Source organism: Somniosus microcephalus, chromosome 28, assembly GCF_052327205.1.
Source record: "Somniosus microcephalus isolate GS21.2 chromosome 28, FLI_Smic_1.0, whole genome shotgun sequence".
Taxonomy (NCBI): domain Eukaryota; kingdom Metazoa; phylum Chordata; class Chondrichthyes; order Squaliformes; family Somniosidae; genus Somniosus; species Somniosus microcephalus.
Window position 1 is genome coordinate 25,362,150 of NC_141014.1, and position 17,167 is coordinate 25,379,316.

Consider the following 17,167-nt stretch of genomic DNA (forward strand, 5'->3'; position numbering starts at 1 on the left):
CCTGGTGTTGTGTGACTTCTTACGTTTTGGAACCAACCAGGGAACAGGCCGCACTGAATTTACGGACCAGAATTAGTTAACAGTCTGAAGGCAAGGGAGTATCTTGTGAGTAGGTAGGTCCTGGTGGGGTGGGAGGGGGCGAGGCTGGGGGGGAACGAGTCTGAGGGGGGGGGCGGGTGCGGCTGAGGGGAGTGAGGCTGAGGGGGTGAGGCTGAGGGGAGTGAGGCTGAGGGAGTGAGGCTGAGGGAGTGAGGCTGAGGGGGTGAGGCTGAGGGGGTGAGACTGAGGGGGAGAAGCTGAGGGGAGTGAGGCTGAGAGAGTGAGGCTGAGGGAGTGAGGCTGAGGGGGAGAAGCTGAGGGGGTGAGACTGGGGGAGTGAGGCTGAGGGAGTGAGGCTGAGGGGGTGAGGCTGAGGGGGTGAGTCTGAGGGGGTGAGACTGAGGGGGTGAGGCTGAGGGAGTGAGGCTGAGGGAGTGAGGCTGAGGGGGTGAGGCTGAGGGGGTGAGACTGAGGGGGAGAAGCTGAGGGGAGTGAGGCTGAGAGAGTGAGGCTGAGGGAGTGAGGCTGAGGGGGAGAAGCTGAGGGGGTGAGGCTGAGGGGGTGAGGCTGAGGGGGTGAGACTGGGGGAGTGAGGCTGAGGGAGTGAGGCTGAGGGGGTGAGGCTGAGGGGGTGAGTCTGAGGGGGTGAGACTGAGGGGGTGAGGCTGAGGGAGTGAGGCTGAGGGGGAGGGGCTGAGGGAGTGAGACTGGGGGAGTGAGGCTGAGGGAGTGAGGCTGAGGGGGTGAGGCTGAGGGGGTGAGGCTGAGGGGGTGAGTCTGAGGGGGAGAAGCTGAGGGGAGTGAGGCTGAGAGAGTGAGGCTGAGGGAGTGAGGCTGAGGGAGTGAGGCTGAGGGGGTGAGGCTGAGGGGGTGAGACTGAGGGGGAGAAGCTGAGGGGAGTGAGGCTGAGAGAGTGAGGCTGAGGGAGTGAGGCTGAGGGAGTGAGACTGGGGGAGTGAGGCTGAGGGAGTGAGGCTGAGGGGGTGAGGCTGAGGGGGTGAGGCTGAGGGAGTGAGGCTGAGGGGGTGAGGCTGAGGGGGTGAGACTGAGGGGGTGAGTCTGAGGGGGTGAGGCTGAGGGGGTGAGACTGAGGGGGTGAGACTGAGGGAGTGAGGCTGAGGGGGTGAGGCTGAGGGGGTGAGACTGAGGGGGAGAAGCTGAGGGGAGTGAGGCTGAGAGAGTGAGGCTGAGGGAGTGAGGCTGAGGGAGTGAGGCTGAGGGAGTGAGGCTGAGGGGGTGAGGCTGAGGGGGTGAGACTGAGGGGGAGAAGCTGAGGGGAGTGAGGCTGAGAGAGTGAGGCTGAGGGAGTGAGACTGGGGGAGTGAGGCTGAGGGAGTGAGGCTGAGGGGGTGAGGCTGAGGGGGAGAAGCTGAGGGGAGTGAGGCTGAGGGAGTGAGGCTGAGGGGGTGAGACTGGGGGAGTGAGGCTGAGGGGGCGAGGCTGAGGGAGTGAGGCTGAGGGGGTGAGTCTGAGGGGGTGAGGCTGAGGGAGTGAGGCTGAGGGGGTGAAGCTGAGGGGGTGAGACTGAGGGGGAGAAGCTGAGGGGAGTGAGGCTGAGGGAGTGAGGCTGAGGGGGTGAGACTGGGGGAGTGAGGCTGAGGGAGTGAGGCTGAGGGGGTGAGGCTGAGGGGGTGAGTCTGAGGGGGTGAGACTGAGGGAGTGAGGCTGAGGGAGTGAGGCTGAGGGGGAGGGGCTGAGGGAGTGAGACTGGGGGAGTGAGGCTGAGGGAGTGAGGCTGAGGGGGTGAGGCTGAGGGGGTGAGTCTGAGGGGGAGAAGCTGAGGGGGTGAGGCTGAGGGAGTGAGGCTGAGGGGGAGGGGCTGAGGGAGTGAGACTGGGGGAGTGAGACTGAGGGAGTGAGGCTGAGGGGGAGGGGCTGAGGGAGTGAGACTGGGGGAGTGAGGCTGAGGGGGAGAAGCTGAGGGGGTGAGGCTGAGGGGGTGAGGCTGAAGAAGTGAGACTGAGGGGGTGAGGCTGAGGGAGTGAGGCTGAGGGGGGGGCTGAGGGAGTGAGACTGGGGGAGTGAGGCTGAGGGGAGTGAGGCTGAGGGGGTGAGGCTGAAGAAGCGAGGCTGAGGGGGAGGGGCTGAGGGAGTGAGACTGGGGGAGTGAGGCTGAGGGGAGTGAGGCTGAGGGGGTGAGGCTGAAGAAGCGAGGCTGAGGGGGCGAGACACACGCACACACACAGATAAGCAGAACAGTCTCCCGCCCGAAGTCGGTGTGAGTTATGTCAGGGCCGGCGGATGGGAGCAATAATCGGCCGAGAGACAAATCCTGCTGGTCGGTCACCTCAACTCAACCCAACTCCTGCTAGTGGGTCAAATATATAAACTTGCAGCTAGTAAGTCCGGCACGCTGCATCAGATGGCAAGTCAGCAGCAAATGTAATAATTTAATTCTCTCAGTATTTATTTACTGCTGCTAATATTGAGAGCTTGCTATGTGTGTCGCAGGGTTTGCAATTTTTTCTAATACGAAAGCAAGATACTGCGGATGCTGGAAACACTCAGCAGGTCAGGCAGCATCTGTGGAGAGAGAACCAGAGTTAATGTTTCAGGCCGGTGACCTGTCATCAGATCTGGAAGAAGTTAGAGATGGAACAGGTTTTTAAGCAAGTGCAGAGCCAGGGAAAGAGGGGAGGGGAGGAAAGAACAAAAGGGAAGGTCTGTGATTTTTTTTTTATTATTCATTCCTGGGATGACCTTCAACCACCACAACCATCTTCCTTTGTGCTAGGTATGACTCCTGCCAGTGGAGAGTTTCCCCCCCCGATTCCCATTGACTTCAGTTTTATTAGGGCTCCTTGATGCCACACTCGGTCAAATGCTGCCTTGATGTCAAGGGCAGTCACTCTCACCTCACCTCTGGAATTCAGCTCCTTTGTCTATGTTTGGACCAAGGCTGTAATGAGGTCAGGAGCCGAGTGGTCTTGGCGGAACACAAACTGGGCATCAGTGAGTAAGTGCCGCTTGATAGCACTGTCGACGACACCTTCCATCACTTTGCTGATGATTGAGAGTAGACTGATGGGGCGGTAATTGGCTGGATTGGATTTGTCCTGCTTTTTGTGGACAGGACATACCTAGGCAGTTTTCCACATTGACCGATAGATGCCAGTGTTGTAGCTGTACTGGAACAGCTTGGCTAGATGTGCGGCTAGTTCTGGAGCACAAGTCTTCAGCACGATAGTCGGGATGTTGTCGGGGCCTTTGTTGTATCCAGTGCACTCAGCCATTTCTTGATATCACGTGGAGTGAATCGAATTGGCTGAAGACTGGCTTCTGTGATGGTGGGGTCCTCAGGAGGAGGCCGATATCGATCATCCACTCGGCACTACTGGCTGAAGATGGTTGCAAACGCTTCAGCCTTGTCTTTTGCACTCACGTGCTGGGCTCCACCATTATTGAGGATGGGGATATTCATGGAGCCTCCTCCTCCTGTTAGTTGTTTAATGGTCCACCACCATTCATGACTGGATGTGGCAGGACTGCAGAGCTTTGATCTGATCCCTTGATTGTGGGATCGCTTAGCTCTGTCTGTAGCATGCTGCTTCTGCTTTTTAGCATGCGTGCAGTCCTTTTAGGTATGCCTGGTGCTGCTCCTGGCATGTTCTTCTACACTCCTTATTGACCCAGAGTTGGCCCCCTGGCTTGATTGTAATGGGAGAATGAGGGATATGCCGGGCCATGAGGTTACAGATTGTGGTGGAATACAATTCTGTTGCTGCTGATGGCCCACAGCGCCTCATGGATGCCCAGTTTTGAGCTGCTAGATTTGTTTTGAATCTATCCCATTTAGCACAGTGGTAGTGCCACACAACACGATGGAGGGTGTCCTCAGTGTGAGGACGGGACTTCGTCTCCACAAAGACTGTGCGGTGGGCACTGCTACCAATGCTGTCATGGGCAGATGCATCTGCGACAGGTAGATTGGTGAGGACGAGGTCAAGTAGATTTTTCTCTCGTGTCAGTTCTCTCACCACCTGTCGCAGGCCCAGACTGGCAGCTATGTCCTTCAGGACTTAGGCCAGCTCAGTCAGTAGTGGTGCTACCTGTTGCGTTTGCAAAGATAATCCAGAGACCGTAAGCAGAGTGCAGTTCATGCTGCTTTTATAATGGCTGCCACACACACACGCTTTCAGGCACAAGCAATCGAATACCTATACACAATACAATGATAACAGCACTATCAAACTCCATGTGCTCAGGCCGAGGCAATCGAGTATCTATCACCAATGTCAGACATGACATTTCCTCCCCCCTCACAGAATTTCAAACATGAAATGTAGTGACAAAGTCCTGTAGGTGGCCAGGGCGAGAACGTGTACGAACAGGCCGAGGTGCAGACTGGTGAAGAGCAGGCCGAAGTGGGGACTGGTGAGGAGCAGGCTGAGGCACAACATCTGCTTGGGGGTTGGCTGGCTGAGCCACATTTGCATCCCGCCACTCTGGGGGTAAGGCTTGGGGGTTAGGTCCGTATAATCCCGCATCAGGGGGTGCTGGCACCTTCCGAAGGCGGCTGGCATGCCACCGAGAGCCGTCATTGAGGCAGAAAGTGGCTGGTCCAAGTTGGCGGCTGATTTGGAGAGGGGAGGACCAGAATGACGCCATCTTATTGTTGCAGTGAGGCCTGCGGACTCTGACCCAATCGGACACTGAGATGTTGGGCGCCTTGGCCCTCTTCGACTGGTCGAAGCGGAGTTTCATCTTCTCCTGCTGTCTAGCGACTGTGGCTTGAGCCGGTGGAGCAGGGCTCTGAGCTAGCGAGGGGCGGAGCCTGCCAAGGGGCAGCATGAGCTCACGGCCTAGCATGAGGGATGCGGGTGAGACCCCTGTAGTGGAATGCTGGGAGGCTCTGTAGTGCAGCAGTGTGTGGAGGAGGGCCTTGTCAAATGCACACCCCTGGGATAGGTGTGCTCTGAGGCCATTTTTCAGTGTCTGGTTAAAACGCTCCACCCCCCCATTTGGCTCGGGGTGGTAGTACGCTGTGCGTATGTGACGGATGCCCTTGCTCTCAAGGTAAGAGGAGAGTTCCGAAGAGACCATTTGGGGGCCATTGTCTGTGGTGATGGCCTTTGGATGCCCCCAGCGGGAGAAGAGGGACTCAAGGATATCAATGATGACCCGAGAGGTGACGGAGCCCACGGCAGTGACCTCTGGCCATTTTGAGTGAAGGTCATAGGTCACCACTAGGAACCGTTGATGGTGGGGGACACCATGGATCTCCCCGCAGGCGTCCAGCTGCAGGTGCTCCCAGGGCTGAGAGGGCCAGGCAAGGGGTTGCAGGGGTGGAGGAGCTTGGTGGCCAGTCTTGCCACTTACAAGGCAGGCTGCACAGTCCTTGACCAGGGCCTCGATTTCCCTGTCGATACCCGGCCACCACACTAGGTCTCGGCATCGTTGTTTGAGCTTCACGATGCCCAAGTGGCCCTCATGCGCCATGGATAAAACACGCGCACGAAGGGCACTTGGGACCACAGTGCAGAGCCCACGTGCAACACAGGAGTCATTCCAGCAAGAGAGCTCCTCTTTAACTCTGGAGTAGGCAGACAGTTCCTCAGGCACCTTGCGAGGCCAGCCATCTCTGATGAAGGTGCACAGCTGGGAGAGGGCTGGATCCTGTTCAGAGGCCTCTTTGAGCTCCTGGAGAGAGACTGTGGTTTGGAGAGGCGTGTGCAGCATCTGGACGATATCCTGTTCCACATGGTCAGACCCGACGAGTGGGGCTGGGGCAGAGACAGTGCGGGAGAGCAGATCTGCAACAACATTGTCACGTCCTGGTGTGAACTGGAGACTGAAATTGTATTGGCGGAGGCGGTCAGACCAGCGGTGTAGACGCAGTGGTCTGTGGCCCATGCTGGATGTCGACAGCAGGGCAGTGAGAGCCTGGTGATCTGTTCGCAGGGTGAAGGCACGGCCATACATATACAGGTGCCACCGCTCACATGCCCAGATGCACGCCAGCGCCTCACGCTCGCCTACTGAGTACTTCTGTTCGGTGGGGCTGAGGGCTCGGGAGGCAAAGGCGATTGGTTTCTCCACTCCATTCTGTATCTGCGATAACACCGCCCCCACAGCTGCAGCGGACGCGTCGCAGGTGACGAGGTTGGGGCTGGCGACGTCAAAGTGAGCCAACACTGGAGGCGACGTGAGCTGCAATTTGAGGGAGCGAACAGCTTCCTTACAGGCTTGTGACCACACCCAGGGCTCATCCTTTCGCAGGAGCTGGCGCAATGGGGCTGTGGTGGCTGAGTACTGGGGCAAAAACTTCAGGTAGTACCCAGTCATGCCAAGGAAGGAGGCAACCTGTGCTGCAGAGCTGGGTTCTGGGATGCTGTGAATGGCATCCACGATTGACTGGAGTGGGGATACACCGTCAGCCGACAAGCGAAACCCCACAAATTCGATCTCTGAAACAGCAAAGACACACTGTTCGCCATTCAGTGTGAGCTTGTGTTTTGCTAGAGCCGTGAAAACTCTGCGAAGGCGTTCGTCATGACTGGAGGTCGAGGGCCCTGCACGACGATGTCATCCAGGTAGCTGGCCACCCCAGGAATGCCCGCAAGCACAGAGGACATCACCTTTTGGAAGCAGCTGGGTGCAGAGCTAAGTCCAAATGGCATCCTGGTGTACCGAAAGACGCCAGCATGTGTCACAAAAGCAGTGAGGTCCCTGCTGCTGGGGTGGAGGGGAACCTGTAGATAGCCCTGTCGAAGGTCCAGTTTCGAAAACAGGATGGAACCATAGAACTGCGCTGTGAGTTCCTCTGACGTGGGCAGTGGATATTTGTCAGGGATTATGGCCTTATTCACTGCTCGAAGATCGACACAGACGCGTAGACCACCTGACTTTTTCGTTGCGACCACCAGGTTGGAGACCCATGGGGAGGCATCAACTGGTTCGATGATGCCAGCTTCCAGTAGCTGCTTTAGTTCAGCTGTGACCCCGTCACGGAGAGCAAGCGGGATGCGGCGCAGTGGCTGAATGACAGGGGTAATGGTGGAGTCAACCATGGGCTGGTGGGTGAAGGCAGTCAGGCAGCCCAGACCCTCGAAGAGTGCTGGCCATGTTTGGCGCCACGGTGAGGCGACGTGCAGAATCGCAGACCCGCCGGTGTCCAAGAGAGAAAAACCCAGGTCAGTGAAAAGATCCAGTCCCATCAGGTTAGCTCCTTGGCGTGCCACATGAAAACAAAAATCTGGCAAAACTTTTGTTCCATAGCGTACAGTGAGGTTGACTGAGCCCACTAGTCTAATTTTCGAATTACCATACCCGCAAAGGGCAGTGGAGGGCGCAGAGAGTGGCAGGGAGCTGAAAAAGCGTTTGAATGTGTCCACATTCAGCAGTGAGACGCTGGCACCGGTATCCAATAACAGAGGGATGCACACATCATTCAGGTTAATTGTGCATGACTTGAAAGCCACTACTGGCCCAGAGCTCACGTTGTGAATTATAGGCCAACTGCTTGAGGACTGAGAGTGTTCATCTGTAGCAACAGGGGCAGAGCGGCAGACCTTGGCAAAGTGATTTTGTTTTCCACAATTGCGACAGGCTTGGCCGCGCGCGGGGCAATTCTGCGCTCTGGTAGCATTTGAACGAGATCCGCAGTTTCCACACTGTTGCCGCGGTAGCGCGCGTTGCTGCCATCGCGCGAGCATTACCGTGTCAGGGCTGTCGGGGCCGAGGGCACCGTCACTGGGTGTGTGTGCTAGTTTCGCTGCACATTCGGCTGCAGACTCCACTTGAAAGGCAATGTTGACTGCCTGTGACAACGATAGATCGTCGGACTCGAGTAACAGTCTTTCACGCACTCTCACGTTGTTGGTGTGCTCTATTAGTTGATCACGCACCATCTCATCTTATAGCGCATCTAACTTGCATGAGCTAGCTAACTCCCTCAAATTACCCACATATTGATGCACCGACTCGCCGGGAAGTTGGTGACGCTGTCTAAAAATGAATCGCCGCAGGAGGGCACTTTGTGGGGCAGAGAAGTGTGAGCTTAACAGAGCCACAGCCTCATCATACGTTTGAATTGAGTCTGCTGTGCATAATGTCCCAAGAACACGCTGGCCCTCCGCTCCCAAGCAATGTGATAACAGTGCCTTTTTCCGAGCCGTACTCACAGTTTCTAGTCCAAGAGCAATGAGGTAGGTTTCAAAGGACTGTAACCAGCGAACCCATGGGATCGGGGGCTCACCTGGTAGTGCAAGGAAGGGAGGAGGTGGTGGAAGAGAGATTTCAGCCATCCTTGTCGCCAAATGTTGCGTTTGCAAAGATAATCCAGAGACCGTAAGCAGAGTTCAGTTCATGCTGCTTTTATAATGGCTGCCACACACACACACTTTCAGGCACAAGCAATCGAATACCTATACACAATACAATGATAACAGCACTATCAAACTCCATGTGCTCAGGCCGAGGCAATCGAGTACCTATCACCAATGTCAGACATAACACTACCGAGCCACTCTTGGTGATGGACATTGAAGTCCTCCACCCAGAGTACATTCTGTGCCCTTGCTACTCTCAGTGCTTCTTCCAAGTGGTGTTCAACATGGAGGAGTACTGATTCATCAGCTGAGGGAGGGCAGTAGCTGGTAATCACCAGGAGATTTCCTTGCCCATGCTTGACCTGAAGCCATGAGACTTCCAGAGTCAATGTTGAGGACTCCCAGGGCCACTCCTTCCCGACTGTATACCACTGTGCTGCCACCCCAGTGGGTCTGTCCTGCCGGTGGGACAGGACGTACCCAGGGATGGTGATAGAGGAGTACGGGACATTGGCTGAAAGTTATGATTCTGTGAGTATGACTGTGTCAGGCTGTTGCTTCACTAGTCTGTGGGACAGCTCTCCCAATTTTGGCACAAGCCCCTGGATGTAGGTGAGGAGGACTTTGCAGGGTCGACAGGGCTGGGTGTGTCGTTGCAGTTTTTGTAGCCGGTGCCCAGGTCAATGCCATGTGGTCTGTCTTTTTTCATTCTTATTATTATTTGTAGTGGTTTGTTACAACTGAGTGGCTTGTTAGGCCATTTCAGAGGGCAGTTAAGAGTCAACCACATTGCTGTGGGTCTGGAGTCACGTAGAGGCCAGACTGGGTAAGGACGGCAGTTTTCCTTCCCTAAAGGACATTAGTGAGCCAGATGGGTTTTGAACTCACATCTTTGGATCATTAGTCCAGGCCCCTGGATTACTAGCCTAGTGACATTACCACTATGCTACCGTTCCCGGAGGACGGCAGGAGAGATTAAAAGACAAAAGGGATGATCCGAACATATGAACAGACAAATTAGGAGCAGGAGTCGGCCACTCGGCCCTTCGAGTCTGCTCCGCCATTCAATAAGATCATGGCTGATCTGATTACTCCACATTCCCGCCTATCCCCCGATAACCTTTCACCCCCCTTGCTTACCAAGAATCTATCTACCTCTGCCTTAAAAATATTCAAAGGCTCTGCTTCCACCGCCCTCTGAGGAAGAGAGTTCCAAAGACTCACGACCCTCTGTAAGAAAAAATTCCTCCTCATCTCTGTCTTAAATGGGCGACCCCTTATTTTTAAACAGTGACCCCGAGTTCTAGATTCTCCCACAAGAGGAAACATCCTCTCCACATCCACCCTGTCCAGACCCCTCAGGATCTTATATGTTTCAATCAAGTCACCTCTTACTCTTCTAAACTCCAGCGGATACAAGCCTCGCCTGTCCAACCTTTCCTCATAAGACAACCCGCCCATTCCAGGTATTAGTCTAGTAAACCTTCTCTGAAATAGCTGCAACGCATTTACATCCTTCCTTAAATAAGGAGACCAATACTGTACACAGTACTCCAGATGTGGTCTCACCAATGCCCTGTATAACTGAAGCATAGCCTCCCTACTTTTGTATTCAATTCCCCTCGCAATAAACAATAACATTCTATTAGCTTTCCTAATTACTTGCTGTATCTGCATAGTAAACGTTTGTGATTCATGCACCAGGACACCCAGATCCCTCTGCATCTCAGAGCTCTGCAATCTCCCACCATTTAGATAATATACTTCTTTTTTATGATAGTGCAAGGTGAAAGGAGATGGTAATGGGACAAGTAAAGAAACAAAAGATGGGTCCAGAATAGATGTAAATGGGTATAGCAGAACCATCAACCGCTGCCATCTGAAAATATAGGGGCCGAGGTTATGATCTGAAATTGTTAAACTCGATGTTGAGTCCAGAAGGCTGTAAAGTGCCTAATTGAAAGATGAGGTGCTGTTCCTCGAGCTTACATTGAGCTTCATTGGAACAGTGTAAGAGGCCGAGGACAGAGAGGTCAGAGTGGAAGTGGAGCGGAGAATTAAAGTGACGGGCAACCGGAAGCTCGGGATCACGCTTGCAGACTGAACAGAGGTGTTCCACAAAGCGGTCACCCAATCTGCGTTTGGTCCCCCCAAAGTAGAGGAGGCCGCATCGTGAGCAGTGAATACAGTATACTAAATTGAGAGATGTACAAGTAAATCGCTGTTTCACTTGGAAGGGGTGTTTGGGGCCCTGGATGGTGGGAAGGGAGGAGGTAAAAGGGCAGGTGTTGCATCTCCTGCGTTTGCACGGGAAAATGCCGTGGGAAGGGAGGGGGTGTTGGGGGTGAGAGCGGAGTGGACCAGGGTGTCGTGGAGGGAGCGGTCCCTTTGGAATGCTGAAAGGGAAGGGGAGGACACGATGCATTTGGTGGTGGGATCACGCTGGAGGTGGCGGAAATAGCAGAGGATGATCCGTTGAATGTGAAGGCCGGTGGGGTGATAGGTGAGGACATGGGGAACCTTATCGTGGTTCTGGGAGGGAGGGGAGGGGGTGAGAGCAGAAGTGCGGGAAATAGAATGGACACGGTCGAGGGCCAAGTCAACCACGGTAGAGGGGAATCCTCAGTTGAGGAAAAAGGAAAACATATCGGAAGCACTGGTATGGAAGGTGGCAACGTTAGAATAGATGCAGTGGAGATGGAGAAACTGGGAGAATGGAATAGAGTCCTTACAGGCAGCGGGGTGGGAGGAAGTGTAGTCCAGGTAGCTGTGGGAGTCAGTGGGCTTATAGTGGATGTTTGTCAATAAGCTATCCCCAGAGATGGAGACAGAGCAGTCCCTTCCCTTCCTCGACTTCTCCTTTCAGCCCCGCCGCGGGCCAAGGGCTCAGCCATGCCCCTGCCAAGATTAAGAACATAACATAAGAACATAAGAAATAGGAGCAGGAGTAGGCCATTTGGCCCCTCGAGCCTGTTCTGCCATTCAATAAGACCATGCCTCTGCAAGATCCTGCAAATCCATTGGCAGGATAGGCGCACCAACGTCAGTGTTCTTGCTCAGGCCAACATCCCCAGCATTGAAGCTTTGACCACGCTCAATCAGCTCCGATGGACGGGTCACATTGTTCGCATGCCCGATACGAGACTCCCAAAACAAGCGCTCTACTTGGAGCTCCGGCACGGCAAGAGAGCCCCAGGTGGGCAGAGGAAATGCTTCAAGGACACCCTCAAAGCCTCCTTGAAAAAGTGTAACATCCCCATCGACACATGGGAATCCCTGGCCCAAGACCGCACAAAGTGGAGGAGAAGCATCCGGGAAGGTGCCGAACACCTCGAGTCTCTTCGCTGGGAGCAAGCGGAAGCCAAGCGCAGGCAGCGCAAGGTGCGCACGTCAACCCAAGCACCCCACCCACCCACCCCTTCAACCACCGTCTGCCCCACCTGTGACAGAGACTGTAGGTCCCGCATTGGACTCATCAGTCACCTGCGAACTCATTTTTAATGTGGAAGCAAGTCATCCTCGGTTCCGAGGGACTGCCTAAGAAGAAGGGAGAAGAAGGCTGATCTGATCTTGGCTTCAACTCCACTTCCCGGCTGTACTGTTCCCTCCAAGGGGGTGAGGTGAGACTCAGAATAGGAGATGTGCCTCGTTATTGGTGCAGATTGTTGGTAGGTGAATGACTGGGGGTGCGGGTCATGCATTGAGCAGTGGGTGAGGCTAGTGGTGCAGTTGGTGGTGCAGATGACCAGTGGTCTGAGGTCTTGAAGCTTCGTTGGGCACTGGTGCCAGGTGGTGGGGGTGACACTGCTGGCAGTGATGGCTTTGGTGATGTAGTCCCACATCCTTCTTTCCAGAGGTCCTCCTGGCCCATGTGAGTAGAGGCCCTCTCTTGCAGCGTTGACCCCCTGCACAAAGCTGGAGTGCTGTGCGCGAGACCCTGGGTGCCCCTTCCCTGGCTCGCTGAGCCATTTGTGTTAGTGCTGAAGTAGCTTTCCCATTTTTTGAGGTTCGGAAGGGAATTCAGCTTTAAGAGCTGAATAATCACATTTGGGAATGCAGTGAAGGTTCACCAGACTGATTCCTGGGATGGCAGGACTGTCGTATGAGGAAAGATTGGGTCGACTAGGCCTGTATTCACTAGAGTTTAGAAGAATGAGAGGGGATCTCATTGAAACGTATAAAATTCTGACAGGGCTAGACAGACTGGATGCAGGGAGGATGTTTCCCCTGGCTGGGGGGTCCAGAACCAGGGGTCTCAGGATACGGGGTAGGACATTTAGGACTGAGGTAAGGAGACATTTCTTCACTCAGAGGGTGGTGAACCTGTGGAATTCTCTACCACAGAAGGTTGTGGAGGCCAAGTCACTGAATATATTTAAGAAGGAGACAGATAGATTTCTAGACACAAAAGGCATCAAGGGGTTTGGGGAGAGAGCGGGAATATGGTATTGAGATAGAGGATCAGCCATGATCATATTGAATGGCGGAGCAGGCTCGAAGGGCCGAATGGCCTACTCCTGCTCCTATTTTTCTTTGTTTCTATGTTTTCAATGATAATTTTTTTTGAACGGCAGTAAGGGCTGAAAATTGAATTTTTTTTCACCGCATTTTAATTTTTATTAGCTCTGATTGCGTGGCCCCTTTAATTCATGGCCCCTTTAATTGACCACAATTCCTTGCGAGCTCCACAGCCTCGCTCCCGGAGGCTGTAAGAAGCTCGACTTCATACCGGGACACAAACTTTGCCTCGGAGGTCTCCGCTCATGCCACCAGGAGGGCGTCGCACGGAAGGTTGGAGCTGCGCCACCAATCTCCAGCCCCCACCCACTCGAGACAAACTTATTCTCTTTAGCATTGCGGCCATTTTCAGCGGCTGTTAACTCCCACCGGTCACTTTCATAGAAACATAGAAGCTAGGAGCAGGAGTAGGCCATTCGGCCCCTCAAGCCTGTTCCGCCATTTAATGAGATCATGGCTGATCATCCAAATTCAGTACCCTGTCCCTGCTTTCTCCCCATATCCCTTGATCCCTTTAGCCTTAAGAAATATATCTAACTCCTTCTTGAATATATTTAATGAATTGGCCTCCACTGCCTTCTGTGGTAGAGAATTTCACAGGTTCACCACTCTCTGGGTGAAGAAATTCCTCCTCATCTCTGTCCTAAATGGCTTACCCCTTATCCTTAGACTGTGACCCCTGGTTCTGGACTCCCCGACCATCGGGAACATCCTTCCTGCATCTAGTCTGTCTAGTCCTGTTAGAATTTTATAAGTTTCAATGAGATCCCCTCTCATTCTTCTAAACTCTAGCGAATATAAGCCCAATCGACCCAATCTCTCCTCATACGTCATTCCTGCCATCCCAGGCATTAGTCTGGTGAATCTTCGCTGCACTCCCTCCATGGCAAGAACATCCTTCCTTAGATAAGGCGACCAAAACTGCACACAATACTCAAGGTATGGTCTCACCAAGGCCCTGTACAACTGCAGCAAGACATCCTTGCTCCTGTACTCGAATCCTCTCACTATGAAGGCCAACATACCATTTGCCTTCTTAACCGCCTGCTGCACCTGCATGCTTACCTTCAGCGACTGGTGCACAAGGACACCCAGGTCTCGTTGCACTTCCCCTTTTTCTAATCTATTGCCATTCAGATAATAATCTGTCTGCCTGTTTTTGCCACCAAAGTGGATAACACGAATTTCTAACCCATAAGATTCTGAGGGGGATTGACATGGTAGATACTGTGAGTTTGTTTCCCCAGGCTGGAGAGTCCAGAACCAGGGCTCACAGTCTCAGGATAAGGGGTCGGCCATTTACGACTAAGATGAGGAGGAATTTCTTCAATCAGAGGGCTGTGAATCTTTGGAATTCTCTGCCCCAGAGGGCTGTGAATGCTCAGTCGTTGAGTATATTCAAGGCTGAGATCGATAGATTTTGGACTCATGGGGAATCAAGGGATATGGGGATCGGGCAGGAAAGTGGAGTTGAGGTTGAGGAGCCAGGAGGAGACGGGAGTTCTCCTCCAGGCTCCCACAAGGAATCGTCAGGCCTTTCCAGACCCACCCTTCCCATTCGCTCCCATCACCGGCAGCTGTTTGTAGACCTCTCCACCCCCCCTCCCCCACATCCTCCCAGGACTAACATTATCCCGGGGGACCATTCCTTGGGTCAGTGGCGGAATTAACCACCCGTCCGATTGCCTCCCCCCACCCTCTCTGGGCGGCTTTTACATCATTCCCGTCGGCGGGAGACAATGTGGCGAACGGGAGTCAGAATGGCCTGGGTCTCGCCCCGAGAAAGTCCATGAGGGCTTCCCTGCCGCAAGCCCACCCAGAATCCATCCGGAGTCAAAATCGGGGGCTTCTGTAGGTGTGAAGCTGACAACCACCCTCAACGTTAAATGGCGCAGGCTAACTTCAGGCAGCCAAGGGGGAAGCTCCGTAATATCAGCCAGGGTGCAGTACGGGTATGCGTTCATCAGGTGGCTGACCCACTTTACAAGCCTTGATCACCTTCACCATCACAGCAAGGCAGCAGCGAGATACCCTCCAAAAACATTAACATTGTTGGCGGTCTTTTATATTGATGTTTCCTGTCCTGGGCCAATATTTATCCCTGTAATTATGGGACTGGAGTCACATGTAGGTCAGACCAGGTAGGGATGGTAGGTATCCCCTTCTCTGAAGGACATTAGTGAACCAATTGGAACCATTCAATGAGATCATAGCTGATCTGTGGCCTAACTCCGTATACTCGCCTTTGGCCCATATCCCTTAATACCGTTAAGAACATAATAACATAAGAAATAGGAGCAGGAGTAGGCCATACGGCCCCTCGAGCCTGCTCCGCCATTCAGTAAGATCATGGTTGATCATCGACCTCAACTCCACTTTCCTGCCCGATCTCCGTATCCCTCGATTCCCCTAGAGTCCAAAAATCTATCGATCTCAGCCTTGAATATACTCAAAGACTCAGCATTCACAGCCCTCTGGGGCAGAGAATTCCAAAGATTCACAGCCCTCTGATTGAAGAAATTCCTCCTCATCTTAGTCATAAATGGCCGACCCCTTATCCTGAGACTATGCCTCCTAGTTCTAGACACTCCAGCCAGGGGGAAACAACCTCTCAGCATCTATCCTGTCAATCCCCTTCAGAATCTTTTATGTTTCAATGAGATCACCTCTCATTCTTCTAAACTCCAGAGTTGGTTAACAAAAATCTATCAATCTCAGTTTAAAATTAACAATTGATCTAGCATCAATTGCTGTTTGCGGAAGAGAGTTCCAAACTTCTACCATCCTTTGTGTGTAGAAGTGTTTCCTAATTTCACTCCTGAAAGATCTGGCTCTAATTTTTAGACTGTGCCCCCTAGTCCTGGACTCCTCAACCAGCAGAAATAGTTTCTCTTTATCTACCCTATCAGTTCCCAGTAATATCTTGAAAACTTGGATCAAATCATCCCTTAAGCGTCTAAGTTCCAGGGAATAATCACACAGATTTCATGGTCTTTTTCTGGCGCCAGTCCGCAAATTATCAGATTTATTGGAATTCAATTTCACAACTTGCCATGTTGGGATTTGAACTCGCAGGGGTAGACTTTGACTTTGTACGAGTGTAATAGTGAATCGTTGGCCCGTATTACATCTCTTTCCATTGACTTCATTGGAAATGAAAAACGATAGAGGATGTATAACGGGTGGCTGAATCGGTATCGGCCGTTTAACACTCTCAGGACCTCAAACCCAGCACCAAGCTCATGGTCTACAGAGCAGTAGTGATACCCGCCCTGCTGTATGCCTCAGAGACATGGACCATGTACAGCAGGCACCTCAAAGCACTGGAGAGGTACCACCAACGCTACCTCCGCAAGATCCTGCACATCCATTGGCAGGATAGGCGCACCAATGTCAGTGTTCTTGCTCAGGCCAACATCCTCAGCATTGAAGCTTTGACCACGCTCGATCAGCTCCGATGGACAGGCCACATCGTCCGCATGCCCAATACGAGACTCCCAAAACAAGCGCTCTACTCGGAGCTCTGACATGGCAAGAGAGCCCCAGGTGGGCAGAGGAAACGCTTCAAGGACACCCTCAAAGCCTCCTTGAAAAAGTGCAACACCCCCACTGACACCTGGGAATCCCTGGCCCAAGACCGCACAAAGTGAAGGAGAAGCAGCTGGGAAGGCGCCGAACACCTCGCGTCTCTTCGCCGGGAGCAAGCGGAAGCCAAGCGCAGACAGCGCAAGGAGCGCACGTCAACCCACCCACCCGCCCCCTTCAACCACCGTCTGCCCCACCTGTGACAGAGACTGTAGGTCCCGCATTGGACTCATCAGTCACCTGAGAACTCATTTTTAATGTGGAAGCAAGTCATCCTCGGTTCCAAGGGCCTGCCTAAGAGAGAGAGAGAGAGAGATTCCCTTGTACTACCTTTTCTGTAATGTGGACTATCTTACATAGCTCTGTAAGATTGCCCCTCAGTCACCCCTTTTAAAGTTCATTGATCGATGCTTCTCCAGCCTTTTCTCATAGCTTAGTCCTATCATGCTGAGTTCAGTCTAGTGGCTCTACTCGGGACCACACCATGACTCAAATCTACTCCTTGTGACCATAACTGGATATAATGCTCAAAGTACGATCTGGCCAGAGTGCTGAACTTTACATAAGAACATAAGACGTAGGAGCAGGAGTAGGTCATTTGGCCCCTCGAGCCTGCTCCGCCATTCAATAAGATCATGGCTGATCTGATCTTAGCCTCAACTCCACTTCCCTGCCCGCTCCCCATAACCCTTGACTCCCTTACCGTTCAAAAATCTGTCTCTCTCCACCTTAAATATATTCAGTGACCCAGCCTC